The 17,828-nt window shown below is 38.2% G+C and overlaps 1 protein-coding gene across 3 annotated transcripts in view; it reads right to left on the bottom strand.

Moving 5' to 3' along the window:
- The window catches only part of STAT6 (signal transducer and activator of transcription 6), a 121,362-nt gene extending 103,911 nt beyond the window's left edge, over nucleotides 1–17,451 (bottom strand). Inside the window, exon 1 of one of the 3 annotated variants that reach the window (XM_070740970.1) lies at nucleotides 17,210–17,451. The gene's annotated coding sequence lies outside the window, so the exon portion shown is untranslated. The remainder of the gene's footprint in view (nucleotides 1–17,209) is intronic. The other 2 variants (XM_070740971.1, XM_070740969.1) reach the window with 2 other exon arrangements.
- Nucleotides 17,452–17,828: the final 377 nt, after the last annotated feature.

The raw sequence follows: 17,828 nt of genomic DNA, 5'->3' as shown, positions 1-17,828 counted from the left end.
ACACCACCACCAATTTCTTATGCTTGTTTCCTTCCAGGAAAAGTGAAATCCAACAGAAATTTAACTTAGGAACTTAATTCTCTTTGGACACAGAAGGAGGGTGAAACAGCTCTGGAGAGCTGATTTGTGGTTGTTCATAAACCAGAGAGCTGCTACTAGAAAGGAATTAAGGACATGCTATTTCAAGAAATGCTACTGAATAGCATGCAGCCTGTATCAGATGATTTTAAACTCATTGCCCTGCTGAAATCACTTGAAAGATTCAGACCAACTTTGGACTGAGTGACCACATGATATTGCACAATTTCCTGAAAACTCATGGAATGTAACTCAACTTTCAGAAAGGCAAGTGTTTCAGGAAACTGGAAGCATGTTAGAACAGCAAGGGATTTAGAAAGGGAGTGGTACCCTATTTTGAACTATTTATTCATGATCAGTTAATTAATAAATTATTGGTCTTCTTATGGTGTTATCTAACAAAACTCATAAAGATGGGATCAAATATTATAATAATAATAATAATAATAATAATAATAATTATTATTATTATTATTATTATTATTATTATTATTATTATTATTATTATATTTGATCCTATCTTTATGAGTTTTGTTATTATTATTATTGGCAGAAAAAAGCATTGCATGGCCAGTTCTTGGAGATGATTGAAGGCAAAGTGGATAAAGAAAAGACCTTGTCATGGCTTACAAGTGGAACACTCCAAAAGGAGACAGAAGGACTAATACTGGCAGCACAAGAACAGGCCATTAGAACAAATGCTGTCAAAGCCAGAATTGAAAAATCAACAGATGATCGAAAGTGCAGACTCTGTAAAGAAACAGATGAAACAATCTATCACATACTCAGCTGCTGCAAAAAGATCACACAGACTGACTACAAGCATAGACATGATGCTGTGGCACAGATGATCCACTGGAGCTTGTGCCGGAACTACCATTTACCAGTGGCAACGAACTGGTGGGATCATAAGCCTGAAAAAGTGGTCGAAAATGAGCAAGCAAAACTACTGTGGGACTTCCGACTTCCGACTGACCGAATTCTGAAACATAACACACCAGACATCCTGATTGTGGAGAAAAAGAAAGTATGGATCATCGACATCGCAATCCCAGGGGACAGCAGAATTGAGGAGAAGCAGCTAGAGAAATTAGTGAAATATGAAGATCTAAAAATCGAGCTGCAAAGACTCTGGCATAAGCCAGTGAAAGTGATCCCAATGGTACTTGGCACGCTAGGTGCAGTGCCAAAGGATCTCAGCGGACATTTGAAAACCATCGGAATTGACAAAATCTCCATCTGTCAATTGCAAAAAGCCGCTTTACTGGGATCGGCAAATATAATTCGTCGCTACATCACGCAGTCCTAGGTGCTTGGGAAGTGCCCGACTGGTGATGAAATATGAAATCCAGCATAGTGATCTCGTTTGCTGTGTTGTATTGACATAATAATAATAATAATAATAATAATAATAATAATAATAATAATAATAATAATAATAATATTATTATTATTATTATTATTATTTATTAGATTTGTATGCCGCCCCTCTCCGAAGACTCGGAGCGGCTCACAACAACAATACAACATGTACAAATCTAATATTAAAAACAATTTAAAAGCCTCACCATAAAAAGAAAAACAATCACACAACCTAACAATCCATACATAAAACCATAGTAAAATATAGTGAAGAGGGGGGGGGGGCGGAAGAGAAAAAAAATGTTTTCAAGTCTGCCCGGACTAATTCCTGAAGTTTTCTCTACAAACCTCAGAGAGGTCAGAGCCTGAGATGGAGTGACTGGCGGAGGGTCACCCAATTGGCTTAGTGTCTAAGGTGGGACTAGAAACTGCCCCAATATAATTACATCCAATATACATTTTTAAGTACCCAGTTAAAGCCAAGGCCAAATTAAACACAGAAACTATACCCACCACTCTTCCAAAGATTAAACAAGATCATCAAAGAAATGGCTCTGGGAAAAAAACTCTCTAAGAAATTAAACTAAGTCACCAAGCAACCAACTAACATTATTATAATAACCTCTTTTTTTCAGTTCCTCTGTGGAAACCAGCAAGGCTGCTAAGCCTTACATGAAAGGCTGAGACTCAGATAGGAACAGCTACAATCAATAACTTTTAACATTTGCTTGGAACCAAACCATTTGGCAGATGTATTTCATTAGATATTTTTCTAGTCCTTAGGAATTCATTCTTTGGCATGATTAATATGTAACATAAATCCCCAATCTCAATATTTACTTACTTACTCCAGTTAGGCCAATAACTATTTTTCCTGATCCCATTATAGCTTCCCCACCCCTGGTCCATTGACCAGTACCAGTCCAAGACATGCCAGAAACTGGGCTATGGAAACAAGCAAAGCCACAGTCGTGGGATGCAGGTAGTATACGAAACCACGTCCCCTCCGGTACATGGAAAAATCTCTCCCCATAGAACCGAGTCTATGGAGTCTACAGAGAGGGGCGGCATACAAATCTAATTAAGTAAGTAAGTAAGTAAGTAAGTAAGTAAGTAAGTAAGTAAGTAAATAAATAAATAAATAAATAAGTAGGTCCATGGTTGGGGGCCACTGCACCATAGCACAGAAGGAAATAAAAACATTGTAGTCAAGACTTCTCTAAACGTTGTTATCCTGAACACCCATCACCCCTTTGCGTCAAATCGTGCAAAGTATATTCCATCCAAATCTTTAATCTGGTTACACAGCTGCAAAATATGGGAAGCTGAAGTGCAAATTTATTTGATTGATTGATCTGGCTTTTCTTACAACGTAAAGGCAGTCTTGAATAAAAGTTAAGTGCTGGAGAAAGTCCTCTAGGCCAGGGGTAGGCAAAGTTGGCTCTTCTAGGACATGTGGATTTCAACTCCCAGAATTCCTGAGCTAGCATGATTGGCTCAGGAATTCTGGGAGTTGAACTCCACATGTCCTAGAAGAGCCAACTTTGCCTACCCCTGCATCTAGCCCATTGTACGTAGAAAAGTGGGTGGAAAAACTTCACTTCTATGAGTTAATCCATATTAGATTTTTGGCAGCAAAGCAGATGTTGTTGCCCATTGTCTTCTTTTAATATTTTTACATTCCACATCTAATTTATAGTCTTGAGTTTCCTGGTAGTTTTCAATGCTATCATAGTTTGACCTGCCCCTGGCTTTCTTCAACATCACACAATGCTGGTAGGATTTACATCGATCACAAGTTCATACATTGAGACAACCCAAATAAACCAGAACTTGGCTTAGCACAGTGCTTCTCAATTACTTTCTGTTCCTTCCCCTTACCCCCTGGAAGAAGTAAACATTTTGTGCCACCCCAACGTCTCTGATCTGGGCCCCAATGGAATTTTAGTGTAAATATTTATTATTTTACTTATTATAAGCTGCAAGCAAACTAGTTTCAAATTTGTACTAATTACTCTTTTTTCCCCTTGACTTCTTTTTATTGCTATTGTTATTGTAATTTTATATTGTTGTGAGCCGCCCTGGGTCCTTTGGGATTGGGTGGCATAAAAGTCTAAACAAATGAACAAACAAACAAACAAACAAACAAACAAATAAATATTGGCTGGGAATGGCTGCTCTACCCACTTATCTGGGAGTAAATCACACTTAACTCAGTGGAGCCTGTTTTCAGTTAGGCAGGAATAGGCTAGTGTGGTTAGGGTCCACTTTTGACATGGGGCCAGGCCAACTTAATTTCATGGCTACTGTGGCGCCCCGCTGAGAACAAGAACCCACGCAGCTGCCCTGCCCCGCCCGGGCGCCTTCTCTTCTGGGCTTGGAACAGCATGCAACTGGGAAAACACTTCCTGTCCAGGGAAATTGATTGAGAGGGATTAAGCATGTTCCCTGTGGTGACACACTACCCTCCTGGCATCACTCTGAGCCCTCCCTGCTATTTGAGAAGGACTGGCTTAGCACAATAGGTGATCTTTGACATGAATTGAGAATCAGATACTTTGTATGACTTAAACAACGGCCCCCGGAGGACCGATTCACTTCTCAAAAAATTTCTGACCTATTTTAGTCATCTGTTTTATGCTGATTAGCAAATATATGACATTATTGTTTTTCATTTCGACTGGTAATAATCCAAACAAAAAGGTGTTATTTCAAAATAATGAAGTGAACTAACTAATGAAGTTTGTTGGTTAGCTATTATTATGATCTAAGAGTAACTAACAAAGTAAACATTTATAATAATTCAGTCCAGAATGTTTTGGTATTATATGATGTATGGATGTGTGTGTTTTAACAAGCCAAATAGCTGTAGAGGAAACCCAGCTTGAGAATGATTTCAACTTTTGACCTAATTTGCATGCTTTATTGGATGTATCATTCTGACATCTGAAGTGGGACAGGATTCATCTGTTTTCCTTCCTTTTTGGTAACACTGATATCTCCGAGCGAGATCTTGTTTATATCCAAACACATAATTTCTATACCCGGATTTTAAACTCAAGAAGAGGCTCCACACAATAATGATCAAAATATACTTTCCACCAAATAAATATCAGAAATGTGCATAGTAAATTAGCTCGAAGAATTGGGGGGTAGGGTGCAGGAATAGTTTTAGCTTTGTGTTTTAAAAAAGTAGATTCCTGTGCCTCACACACTTCTACAAAAATGTGTACTCAACACAACAGAGCTTTGTATGAGTTTCAGCAACCGTTTAGTTCACACAAGATAATAATAGCTAAGTTCTTGACAGTTCCCTGTTGGTTTTCTGGCTGTTTTCTCTCCCATCAAGGGTTGGGCAAACATTTAAGAGTACACAAACCCAGAGTAGGAAGGATACACAGTATTATGAACTAGGTGGACAGTTCTTACTTCACAAAGAAAGTAATAAAAACCTGGAAAGCTCTTGTAAAATATAAAATATCTAGCAAAAAACCACAGCCTATTTTTGAAGGAGGCCTGGTGTCTCTATAGCATATCAGGTTGTATTTCAGCCTTTAAAGACTGTTTGCTTGACAGTACAAGCGTAATGTTTCCAGTGAGGTTTGTCAACATCGAATACATTTTAAGACCTTAAATGCTAAAGGGAAGTGAGAATTCTGATTCGTAATGGTGTTGAGAAGCACCCAGATTATATATAGGACTAGTAACTGGATACCTGTGCTTCGCTATGAAACTTATGTGATCGGGCATGATAAATTGACAGTTAAAGCTTGAAAATTAATGAGAAGATAGGATCGGGCTTGGTACACTGACACTTAAAGCTTGAAAATCTATGTAGAATGTAGCATAAGAGCATGTTAATATAAGGCAATTGGCAGTTGGAAGAGAGTTCTTTTCAGGTGGGGAGGGAGAGTAGAATGTCTAACACCTTAGCATCAGAGCATGTTAATATACTGCTCAAAAAAATAAAGGGAACACTCAAATAACACACCCTAGATCTGAACGAATGACATATTCTCATTGAATATTTCATTTGCACAACTATTCCATTTGCACAATAGCATGTGAAGTTGACTGTCAATCCGTGTTGCTTCCTAAGTGGACAGTTTGATTTCACAGAAGTTTAATTTACTTGAGGTTATATTCTGTTTTTTAAGTGTCCCCTTAATTTTTTTGAGCAGTGTATAATACTGTATAAGAAATACTAATGATCTGATAGTAATTTTAAAAAAATCCTTTCTTAGCCAGCACCTAGAAGCTAAGAGGAACGTACGTGCCAAGTTTCAAATTTGTAGGCGTGATGATGTGTGAGTGGGGTTTCACTTTTAAAAGTATAGATTTCTTAACGTGAGATGGGATAATGGTCATCTGATTAAGAAGCTTTAACAAGAGAATCCACAAAGATGTTGGTGGCCACTATAGAACAATATAAGCAAAAGCCCATCACTCCTGCTTTATTTTTCATCTAGATCCCCTGAGATATAAGCTGGCCTAGAGTGACCTATGTTTTGGTGGGAGGAAAAGTACAGTAGCCACGGATCCTACAAACATTTAGGGAAGGGACTCTGAATTTTGGAAATTTGGAACTCATTTGCAATTGAATGCCATTCAGAAGCCAACTTTCTCCACCCATATTCTTCTAACAGGATGCATATCTCCACAGAGGAGGAATTTATTTCATCACCCCACTTATGTTAGCAAAGTATTTGCTGAGAAACGCTCATATCGCAGAGGTATATTTGACAATAATAAATATTGGGCAATCCCTGTTTCTTTGGGGTGGGGATTTATTTATTTATTTATTATTTGGATTTGTATGCCGCCCCTCTCCGAAGACTCGGGGCGGCTCACAACAAGTGAAAAGCAATCCAATACATAATCCAATTAATTAAAATATTGAAAAATTTAAAAAATCCCATATACTAAAATACATACACACAAGCATACCATATATAAATTCAACGTGCCCAGGGGGAGATGTTTAGTTTCCCCATGCCTGACGGCAAAGGTGGGTTTTGAGGAGTTTGCGGAAGGCAGGAAGAGTAGGGGCAGTTCTGATCTCCGGGGGGAGTTGGTTCCAGAGAGTCGGTGCCGCCACAGAGAAGGCTCTCCCCCTGGGGCCCGCCAACCGACATTGTTTAGTTGACGGGACCCGGAGGAGGCCCACTCTGTGGGACCTAATCGTAGATTGTAGAGTTCCGTCGCTTGGATTTTACTGAATCTGCCTGTATGCAGTGTCTTCTTCCTACCTTGCTGTGCTGTTCAGGTCTGTGAGACCCGAAATCAAAGTTTGAGACCCTGTAAAAAATTTTCCCTGCATATCTGAAACTTGAAATTTCATGACTTTGCATCATTTCAGGAGTTCTCTCTATGATATTTTTTTTGGGGTGGGTGGGGGGCTTCTTTCTTGCTGAAAAAAAAGTCCCTAGAGTTCTGTTCCCAGGTCACCTTGACCCAGACTGAAAATTCTTCATTTGAAGTGCTTATGTTTGGTCAATTTGAAAACATTATTCACTTGGAAAGTAGTCTGAACATTTCTGCTTACAATGCTGTGAAAATTGAACTGAAAAATTATGCTTATTGGTTTATTTTGATCATAAAAGGCAGACCCCCTTTATTTGTGAACTTTTTTTCAATTTATAGATAGTTTAGCTTGCAAAATGCATTCAATTTTACTAAAGTTGGTGTGGGATTGGTAGTTTGAACATTTCTGAACATAAGAAAAATATAAATGAACTGAAGAAAATGATGCTTATTGGTTTTTTAAAATCAGAAATAAGGCCTCCCCCCCTCCCGGCTGCTTGCAACAATTTTCACTTTAAATTGTTTTTAGGCTCTGTTGAATCCTATGTAAATAGTTGGTTCCATGAAAAAACGCTGTCTGTGCAGAATCGGAAGTCACGCCTGATTGGCTCAGACGCTGACTGCTCTCTTTTGGCGGGAGCCGCAAAAGTATAAAAGAGCGGCTGCTCTCCAGGTAAAGCCAGACGCATTCCCGCTGATAGTCACTTACCTTGAAGAGCTGAATAAAGGAACCGTCTTGTTTAAGCCTTGTCTCTGGACTCTTCAGGCTCCAAGTCCGAAATATTTTTAATATCTTAGGCATTCATTTACTCAATTTAATATTGCTGATCATCATGTTTGGGGGGTGGGGGCTAACTTTTTTTGGGCAAAAAAACACTCACGTTGAGTCTGTTTCTGGTCGTATACGACCCGGACCAAAAGGATTTTTTTAAGGTACTTGAATTTGGTCTTTTTGAAATCTTTTTTCACTGGGAAACTAGTTTGAACATTTCTGAACGTAATGATATAAAAATTGAACTGAAAAAATTGATGCTTATATTTTTATTTTGATCAAAAAGGCCCCCCCCCACTTTTTCAAAATTTCATGTCAGTTTATATTTTTTTTAGGCTACAAATCTCTAAGGAATTTCCCCCCAAAAGTTTTGATATACTAAACTGAACATTCCTGATCATAAGAAAAATAGAAATGAACTGAAAAAAACGATGCTTATTTGTTTATTTTGGTCACAAAAGGGCCACCCCCTCTCGGCCTTGCTGTGTGCCATTATTTTCACTTTTAATATATTTTGGCTTGAAATATTTGGAATATCCTTTTGAAAAGCAAGCACGATAGCCAGACAACTAATTTTATGAAAGAAATCCATTTTACTAAAAACAAGTATGTAATTTTGAAATTAACAGCATAATTTTTATATAAATTGAAATAATTGAAAACAGTGGAGGGGAAGACGTTTATGTGCAAAATAAACAAATAAGCATCATTTTTTTCAGTTCAATTTTCATATCATTATGTTCAGAAACATTCAAGCTACCAACCCCACACCAACCTTAGTAAAATAGAATGCATTTTGCAAGCAAAACTATCTATAAATCGAAAAACAATTCACAAAAACAGGGGTGGCACGCATTTTATCAGCAAAATAAACCAATAAGCATTAATTTTTTTCATTTCAATTTTCATTTCATTGTGTGCAGAAATGTTCAAAATTGTTTCCAAGTGAAAAAAGCTTTCAAAAAGACCAAATATAAGTACCTAAAATGAACAATTTACGGTCCAGGTCAAATAGACCCGGGAACAGAAGATTAGGGTGTGTTATTGAGCAGCACACCAGGGTTAACTGAGTCTTTCAACCATGGTGTTAACAACAAAGTATTGGCACAGGTGGGTCAGCAGAACAGGCAAACAGATCCCATTTTGAACTGGGTGAAATGACACCAATTCATATGGTTCTCTGAGGGGAGAAAGAATAACAACATGTATACAGTTGTGTCATCATATAAATGCCATAATGAGACTTTGTGACCAATGTATGTAATTGTAACATTCAGAAAATAGAATCATTTTGATGTTATTGTTTCACTCACTGCTATGTACAATATATTGCCAAACATCTAGCAATGAGATCTTAATGAGCTCTTGGAATGTGTGCGCGCTGATTTTATTTTTACTGTAGCTTATTAAATAAGTGAGAACAATTGAGTTCACATATTGAATAAAGCTGTAAGTCATGGCTTGGAAATCACAATGATTGTTACGCGTCAACCATTGCAAATAAAATAAGTTGAGCACAAAATAGAAATCAAGATATTTTTCTTCATAAAGATGATACTGAATTTTACAAAACATGGGACAAGTGGTATGTCTGGTTAGATCAAAAGAAATACTTAAAAACATAAATCTCACATAATCATTACCTTTTACTTACAAGAAACATCAATTCTAGTTACAGATCTGTAATCTTACAATCCAATTTAAAAGCATAATCTAGAAAAACAACTTTGTGTTATGAAATGTAAAAACGGCAATTCAATATTCAAATTTAAAGGCCGTGTAAATAAGGATACTGTAGTCAACATATTAGTTATTATTATTGTTGTTGTTGTTATTGTTATTATTTATTAGACTTGTATGCAGCCCCTTTCTGAGGACCCAGTGTGACTCACAACATAGAATACAAAACAATATGAATACAAATCTAATAATTAAAACAGTAAGCTAAAATCCCCATTATGATAAGAACAATCAGTTGACCTTGTCTCTTTCTTTCTTTCTTTTTCTTTCTTTCTTTTCTTTTTCCCTTCACTTCTTTTCTTTCTTCTCTCCTCCTTTCTTTTCTTTTCCTTTTATGTTGTCCTTTCCCCCCCTTGTCTTTGCAATTGTATTTGATTTTTTCCCCTTTTTCTGTCTGGTTTCTTTATATACAAATAACCCACAAAGATTTTCTTTAAAATATATTTTTCTTTAAAATGTACAAAATGATCACACTGACTAACATGTGAGTGACTGCACAGCTCTGGCAACAACATGCCAAACCAAGTAGTAAGAAGAACCAAGAACCAAGGAGAAATTTTTGGACAGAATAATTAATCTATAGAATAGCTTGCCTCCTAGAGTTGGGGATAACCATTTCACCAGGTCTCCTGCCTTAAGCAGAGAGGAGGACTAGAAGGTCCTATGTTCTATGTCCTATTCATATAAAGAGGATATTGTATTCTAACATCCTGAAAATAACCTTTCGGGGACATTATAATACAGATAAAGTTTTACAATATCTGCAGCTATATCCACAGAAAGTTGTCATAGCTTCCTGGCACATGTCATAAAAGAGAACCATTTTTATTCTACTGTCATTCTTTGATTGGAAGTGTACGAGCAAAAAGTTTCAGTTTTGCTCCTCACCATTATACACAGCTGAATGGATTAATAGCTGCCATGTATTTCAACAATAGCTGGAAGCTTATTGTAGGAAAGCTTAATCACTATTAAAACATATCCCTAGCATCTGTCATCTTTGAGTTCAACAGGAAACAAAGTCGTTACATGCATAGATAACTTCCCACCCAGTATGCACCAAACACCGGAAGAATTGCCCAATTGTACTGTATTATAATGCTTTTTTCTGAGCTTGTATTTGTAAAAAAAAAAAATTGATTATGGGCGGCACATATAAATCTGAGTCTTCGGAGAGGGGCGGCATACAAATCCGATTAATGAATAAATAAATAAATATGCAGGATACCTCATGAGCACGATCCTACTCCTCCTTGTCAATTAACACTGAATGCAGTAGGATTCTTCTATAACAAGCCATTTTAATCTCTTCAAAAAAAAAATGTCACAAAACCACAGGGCACTAAAATTAAACATACACAGATACATACAGAACAACTATTTTTTGATCTATAGGCACACCAAGCAAAGCTTCCTTTTCTCTTCCCTTCCTTCTTTTTATAGTCTTACTCAATATCACTGCTCTACCAATAATCTCTATGCTTTTCACGTTTCAGCTAATTAATTAAGCAAGCATATCTTAGATCTCTCTACTTATTTCTTCCGTATGCTTCATTTTTAGGGCTGAAAGAAGTGGAGGAATCTATCAGAAACCAACTCTCCATTTACAAATCTATATAAGAAGTTCTGATCTTATGTTTTCCTTTGCCAATAAATTAATCTCAGAGAAAAGAAATAAACAATGTGGATGGCAGCACATAGTTGATTTTTGTCTGGAACAGAAGTTAATTAACTATCCAATTAGTGCTTGGAAAGAGGTTTCCGAGGAGCACTGAGCTGTGGCCTAAACCCAGAAATAGTACATGTAAAAGGAAACTGGATAACATTATTGATCGCAATGAAACATTAACCAGCAGTGTATGGGAGCAATTTAAAAAGCAAATATAATTTGGGATATACAAACAGGAATTCATTTGTTTATTTATTTATTTATTTATTAGATTTTTATGTTGCCCTTCTCAAGACGACTCAGGCCAGCGTACAGCATTATAAATGCAACAATATATATAAAGAAATTTAAATTACATTAAAAAGAATTATACAAACCTACTAAAAATGTTAGAAAAACCCCATATACAGTCATACACATTCATTCAACTTAATCATTCATAATATCGGCAGGACACAATCTCAACACTCACGTCCCCCATGCCCACTAGTAGAGGTGGGTCTTCAAAGCTTTATGAAAGACCAGAAGTGAGGGGGCAGTACGTATCTCTGGAGGGAGTTTGTTCCAGAGGTCTGGTGCCGCCATAGAGAAGGCTCTTCCCCTAGACGTCACCAGTCAACATTGTCTGGCTGACGGAACCTGGAGAAGGCTGACTCTGTGGGACCTAACCGGGTGCTGGGATGCATGAGTCAGAAGATGGTCCCAAAGATAATCTGGTGCTAAGCCATGTAGAGCTTTGTAGGTCATAACCAACACTTTGAATTGCGCCCGGAGACCAATTGGCAGCCAGTGAAGCTCACGGAATGATGTTAAAATGTGGGCAGATCTTGGTAGCTTGTGTGGGTGCATTTTGCACAATTTGTAGTCTCCAAACTATCTTCAAAGGCAGCCCCATGTAGAGAGCATTGCAGTAATCGAACCTCGAGGTAATAAGGGCATGAGGGACTGTGAGATGTGACTCCTTGTCCAGATAGGCCACAACTGGAGCACAAGGCATACCCATGCGAATGCCCCTCTCGCCACAGCCGAGAGATGGTCTTCTAAGCTTAGCTGTGAATCAAGGAGGATACCCAGGTTGCGGACCCTGTCTGAGGGGGGTAAGACTCCCCCTGCAGGATGATAGACAGACAGTTGGAATGGTCCCTGGGACCCTGTCTTGTCAGGATTGAGTCTGAGCCTATTAAAATCCAGTACATAGGAAACAATTGTCCTAAGATACTCTGTTTGTGGCATCAGGATTCAAGAAGGATGTTAACATACTAAAGCATATTCAGGGAAAAAAATGCTATCAAAGGTGGGAGAGTAGGACAGGCAGTATGGAAACAAAGCCCAGTGAGGAACGATTAAAACATCTGGTGTGTTTAACATGCAGGAAAGACAACAAAGGCAAGATACAACAGCAGTTTTCAAATTATTATTATTATTATTATTATTATTATTATTAGTAGTAGTAGTAGTAGTAGTAGTAGTAGTAGTAGTATTTATTAGATTTGTATTCCGCCCCTCTCCGAAGACTCGGGGCGTCTTACAGGATACAGTATAAAAACAGTGAATACAAAACAAATCTAATTAATTAAAAAATTATATAAGCTAAAAACCCAGTATATTAAAATCAATCAAACAATTCAATCAAAGCCATACATCAAATTTATCTATCTATCTATCTATCTATCTATCTATCTATCTATCTATCTATCTATCTATCTATCTATCTATCTATCTATCTATTTATTGGATTTGTATGTCACCCCTCTCCGTAGACTCGGGGCGGCTAACAACAGTAATAAAAAACAGCATGTAAATCCAATACTAAAACAACTAAAATATCAGAAGGACTGCCACTCAAGCAGAGATTCATTCTCTATTGCCTCCAGAGACAGGACCAGAATAAAAATGGTTAAAATTACAATGGAAGAAGTTCAGACTTTGAGAATTAAGAAACACTTTACATAACAATAGCACAGAATCCCCTAAGACTTGGCAAATTCCCCTTTGCTAGCAAATCTCAGATAGAGGCTGTATGGTAAGGAACAGAGGGCTGATTGATCAACAACTTGCCTCACACATTGATGTTTTTGCTGACAAAAATACAAAAATAAGTAGATCTTGTTACAAAGAAAACCAACCACTTTCTGAAACTATAACCTCCAGAAAATTTAGGAATGGATACATGACATAGAATAACTTGTACAAAGAACCCATGTCCAGAAACCTTTATTTGAATTATAAATCCTTACGATTGGAAACGATTCAACTAGTGCAAAATGCAGAGGTGGGGGCAGTTATGTTTGCTCCAAGGATTGAACACGTTACACGTCTACTTTGCAAGCTAAATCGATTGCCACTTTGCCTTGGGGTCCAATTAAAGCCATTTATGGCATGGGATCAGGTTTTTGGATAGACCGCTTCTTCCCAGTTACATCATGCCTGGCAACATGTTGAAAGTCCCATCAGCCAGGGAATTTTAACATGCGGGACCTGGGACAAGAGCCTTTTCTCTGTCCTGTGGAATATTATTCTGCTGAAGACGACCCTGGTCCCAATTCTGTTGGCCTTCCAAAAGGCCCTTAAAACACGATTCTGTCACTCAACTTGGCAGAGAAGAACTTGCTAGATGGCTGTATGACAATTATTTGAATGCACTCTCTCATAGGCTTTTTTTTAGCATTTGGTTTTGTCTTGTTTTTATTTTAATTTAAAGCTATTTTTAATACTGTTTATGTATTTGGACTGCTTTTATCATGTTCACCACCCAGAATCATTACGTGAGAGTGATTGTTTTGTCCTCACAAGAATTGAGCAGAGAACCAAAGATCCTAAAACAACCTTTATTCATATACAACTAAAACAACCAACATAGGCAGCTGGGGCTCTGATCCGGAAGTAGACTTAGACTGGCCATGCCTGGCAGCTATTTGTATCTCCCGCTGCCAGGCCTAGCTAGCCAATCACCACTCCGGGTTTTCCCACCGGAAGGAGGAAATGCCCGGCAACACCCAGTTATTTGCTGGGACGTAACAGTGAGGGCTATACCAGGAGTTGGCCACCGTAAACAGTCAAAGAGCCACAAAGGTCCCAAAGGTTCAATTCCTGAGCTGACTGGATGTCCAGTTCCCCCACTATAGAGTCTCCTCCTAACACATTATCCCCTTTTCTCTACCTGTCCTAACCATAAGCCCTATCAACTGTAGAGATGACCGGTGACAGGGAGCTGCAGCAGAGGGATGAAAGAGCCATATTTGGCTCCAGAGCCACGGGTTGCCAACTCCTGGGCCATACAAATACACTACTCAAAAAAAATAAAGGGAACACTCAAACAACACAATATAACTCCAAGAAAATCAAACTTCTGTGAAATCAAACTGTCCACCTGGGAAGCAACACTGATTGACAATCAATTTCACATGCTGTTGTGTACATTCAACTTTGTACAGAACAAAGTATTCAATGAGAATATTTCATTCATTCAGATCTAGGATGTGTTATTTGAGTGTTCCCTTTATTTTTTTGACCAGTATATGATCAATATATAAACTAAACTTCTGTAAGTTGAGGAATGAATGTAAAATATTACCAAAGAATATTGGCTTTCTAGTTGAATTCTCACATCATAATGTAACTTACTTGTTTCGGAATTACTGTAATATGATAATATATCTACCGTGACTGGTAAACTGTGGTTTATGTTTTCGTGCTATCTGTAACTCAACCAAATTTATTAACTTTATGCCATTAACAAAATTGTAGCTCAACCAACATTTAAAACAGTTCTGTGCAGAAAACACCAGGACCTACCGAAGTAATCTTATTTCTGCTTTCTCAAAAATAAATTTGCTACTCTATAAATAAACTACAGCTCAACTGCTAAAACATATATTAAATATTATGTGGAATATCATCTTTAATTGGGAAAAATATTCTGAATTTAGACACAGCCAATTTGACCGTTCTCACTAAATTATATACTCCCCCCCCCAGAAAAGAATGTTAAATTCGATACAGTTCTTGATGGAAAATGATCAATAATTGTGGAATCCTTGGTGCAATCTGAGCTAGGTTGTTTGCTTGGAGACATATCATTACCAACTAGGTAACATCGTCAATGCGCATCAACTAAATTACTTGTTTTCAATTACACAGTTCTGAGGCACAATTTACTTTAATAATTTGTTATTATTTAATAATAATAATAACAAATTTTAATAATTTATTTAAGTGTGATACAAGAAGAAGGCAATTTAATGGAACCTAATTACATGCCACAGCATATACAGTACATGTATACATATACATTTTTGTAAACAATGTTTAAAAATGTCACTTTGACATATTTGCTATAGGAAAGGAAAACGCTGTGAAAAGCAACAAATACACTTTTCCAAGAGCGGTTTTATTAATGTATCATTTTCAGTCCTGGTATAATAATATATATTGTGATACTTATTCCATAAACTAAACCCGGAACACAATGCTAAACCTGATAGATTTTTTAGTAACTGTAAATCAGGGTCCTCAAACTTGGCAACTTTAAGACTTGTGGACTTCAACTCCCAGAATTCTCCAGCCAGCCATACTATGAGTTGAAGTCCACAAATCTTAAAGTTGCCAAGTTTGAAGACCTCTGCGTCTAAGTTAATTCACAGCCATTACCATATTTTCCCAATAATCTGTATTAAAAGAGCAAAAGGGGAGAACCAAAGAAGGACACAACAAAATAAAAATACTTTACCAAGTAAGAAGTGATATTTCCTTTTTCTCATGTTATATTAGAAGTGTCTTATGTGAAATTGCAAATAATTCAAATAGTCATATACGCAGACATTTCAGTTCAAAATTCTGAGAGTTGTTCTCTAACACATCTGGAGGACACGACACACAGAGAGTTTGACCTAGCTCAATCTTTGCCAGTGCAAATTATCTACTACTCTAATGTTAATAGTGTGTGTGGGGAAAATATACCGTCTTTACCACCCATTTTTAATTAAAACCCTATTTTTTCCATGCAAGAGTAGATGCTTGGAACAAACTTCCAGCAGATGTGGTTGGTAAACATGCTTGGGATAAACATACAGTATATCCATCCTAAAATAAAATACAGGAAATAGTATAAGGGCAGACTAGATGGACCATGAGGTCTTTTTCTGCCGTCAATCTTCTATGTTTCTATGATTCTATGTTTCACTTTCATGGTCTACCTGCCATAGGAGTCACAGAATTAATCATTACCTCGCTTTATCTCACTTGCTGTTGCCGTGTCAAACTGAGAAAGTATATACAAGGATAGTTTTTTTAAAAAAATCATTATTCATTACTGTCGATTAGGAATCCCTCAGAGAGTATTCATGCTGAATCAAATAATAGAAACGCAATCCAAGAAACGTCTTTCCTGCCTGCTAATGGCAGCTAGCCAAGAAGGACCCCAGATATATTGCCACTAGATTTTTGGATTAATTTGTACTCTTCTTGACCTTTCTCATTTCTGCGAAGCCAAAACAACCGTGCGCACAATTGAACTTTCCCACATCTAATGATGCAGGCCGGCCGGAATAACATGTCACGCACAAGGCAACTGGGGCGCGCGAAGCGAATTTAACAAGAATTCCAGGGATTACTTATGAGTAAGTGTGCGCGGGTGTGTATGTATCAAAGTGAAATCAGCCCGGCCACAAACCGGGTGATAGGGCTCTTCTGAATTTCCCTCTCTTCCCTCCGCGTGGCTTGCGAAGCGCTTATCACTTTTGCCTGCAGGGTCACACACACACGCTTAGGGGTTCGAACCCACCACGAGGACCAATTTACGAATTCAACTGTTCAGGATATATCACTCGAGGGATAACGGGACTGCCAGGTCCCACGCGGAATCCAACTGTCTCTGGGTGTTGTCAAGCCGTGGGCGTTTTCACGAATTTCCATTACTCTGTTAACTCGATCCTCACCCATCCCCACCACCATATATTTTTATTTTTATTTATTTGTTTGTTTGTTTTGTCCAATACACAATAATACCCAATGAGGGTTATGGAGGATATACTCAGGTAGGATGTATTAAAGGGGGAATAGAGGAGAAAATAAAGGAGTAAAAGACAGGGGACGGTAGGCACTCTGGTGCACTTTTGTACGCTTTTATCAAATAAAATTAAAAGCAAAAGCACAGCCGTCCGGATCTCTTGTTGTTTCCCCCCCCCACCCCCCGACTGAACTCCGGAATTCCCAGGCTATTTCGTCTACTCTACTCATCGTAGCTCCTAATATTACCCTCCCTCCGTCTTTCAGGTTGTCCCCACCTCTTCGGTACCTTTGACGCCAGCGAGGCCCCTTCCCTCGGTTGCTTCCTCCAAGCTTGGCCTTCCGTGGGAAAAAAAAACCCCTCCAACAAAGCAGATCGTTGTAATCCCCCTCGGTTTAAAGTCCCCCACGTTCTTCGCAGCGCGGATTTCGGCGAAGTCCCGTAATCTCCGGGATCTGCGCCCTGAGAGGCGGGAAGAGGAAACGAGGCGCAAGGCAGCGGCGCAGGCTGCTGTCCCACTCGCACTGAATCAGAAGTGAAAGTAAAAAAAGAATAAAGTCTGCTTAGAGAGGAGATGGAGGAAGAAGGAAAGGGAAAGGGCCGGGATAGGCTCCGAGGCGCTGATGTAGAGCCTCTTTTTTTTTTTTACGAGTCCCTTTCTTCTGGGGAATTATTTAAGGAATTTGGGGCGAATTCGAAAACAGACAAACAAACAGGAAGTTTGGGCATGATTTGTGCCCTAGGAGTTTGGAAGCGAATCGTTAACCGCTAGCCCTATTTGTATTACCCACGTTTCAGGAGGGTTTGCGTTGAAACGTTTCAAGACACCAAAGCAAAAAGTTCGGCTATAAACACTCTAGAAAATGTCCAGAGATACTTTACTAAAAGAGCCCTCC

The sequence above is a fragment of the Erythrolamprus reginae genome, chromosome 2 (genome assembly GCF_031021105.1).
Source record: "Erythrolamprus reginae isolate rEryReg1 chromosome 2, rEryReg1.hap1, whole genome shotgun sequence".
NCBI lineage: Eukaryota > Metazoa > Chordata > Lepidosauria > Squamata > Dipsadidae > Erythrolamprus > Erythrolamprus reginae.
This window is presented reverse-complemented; position numbering and strand designations above follow the sequence as displayed.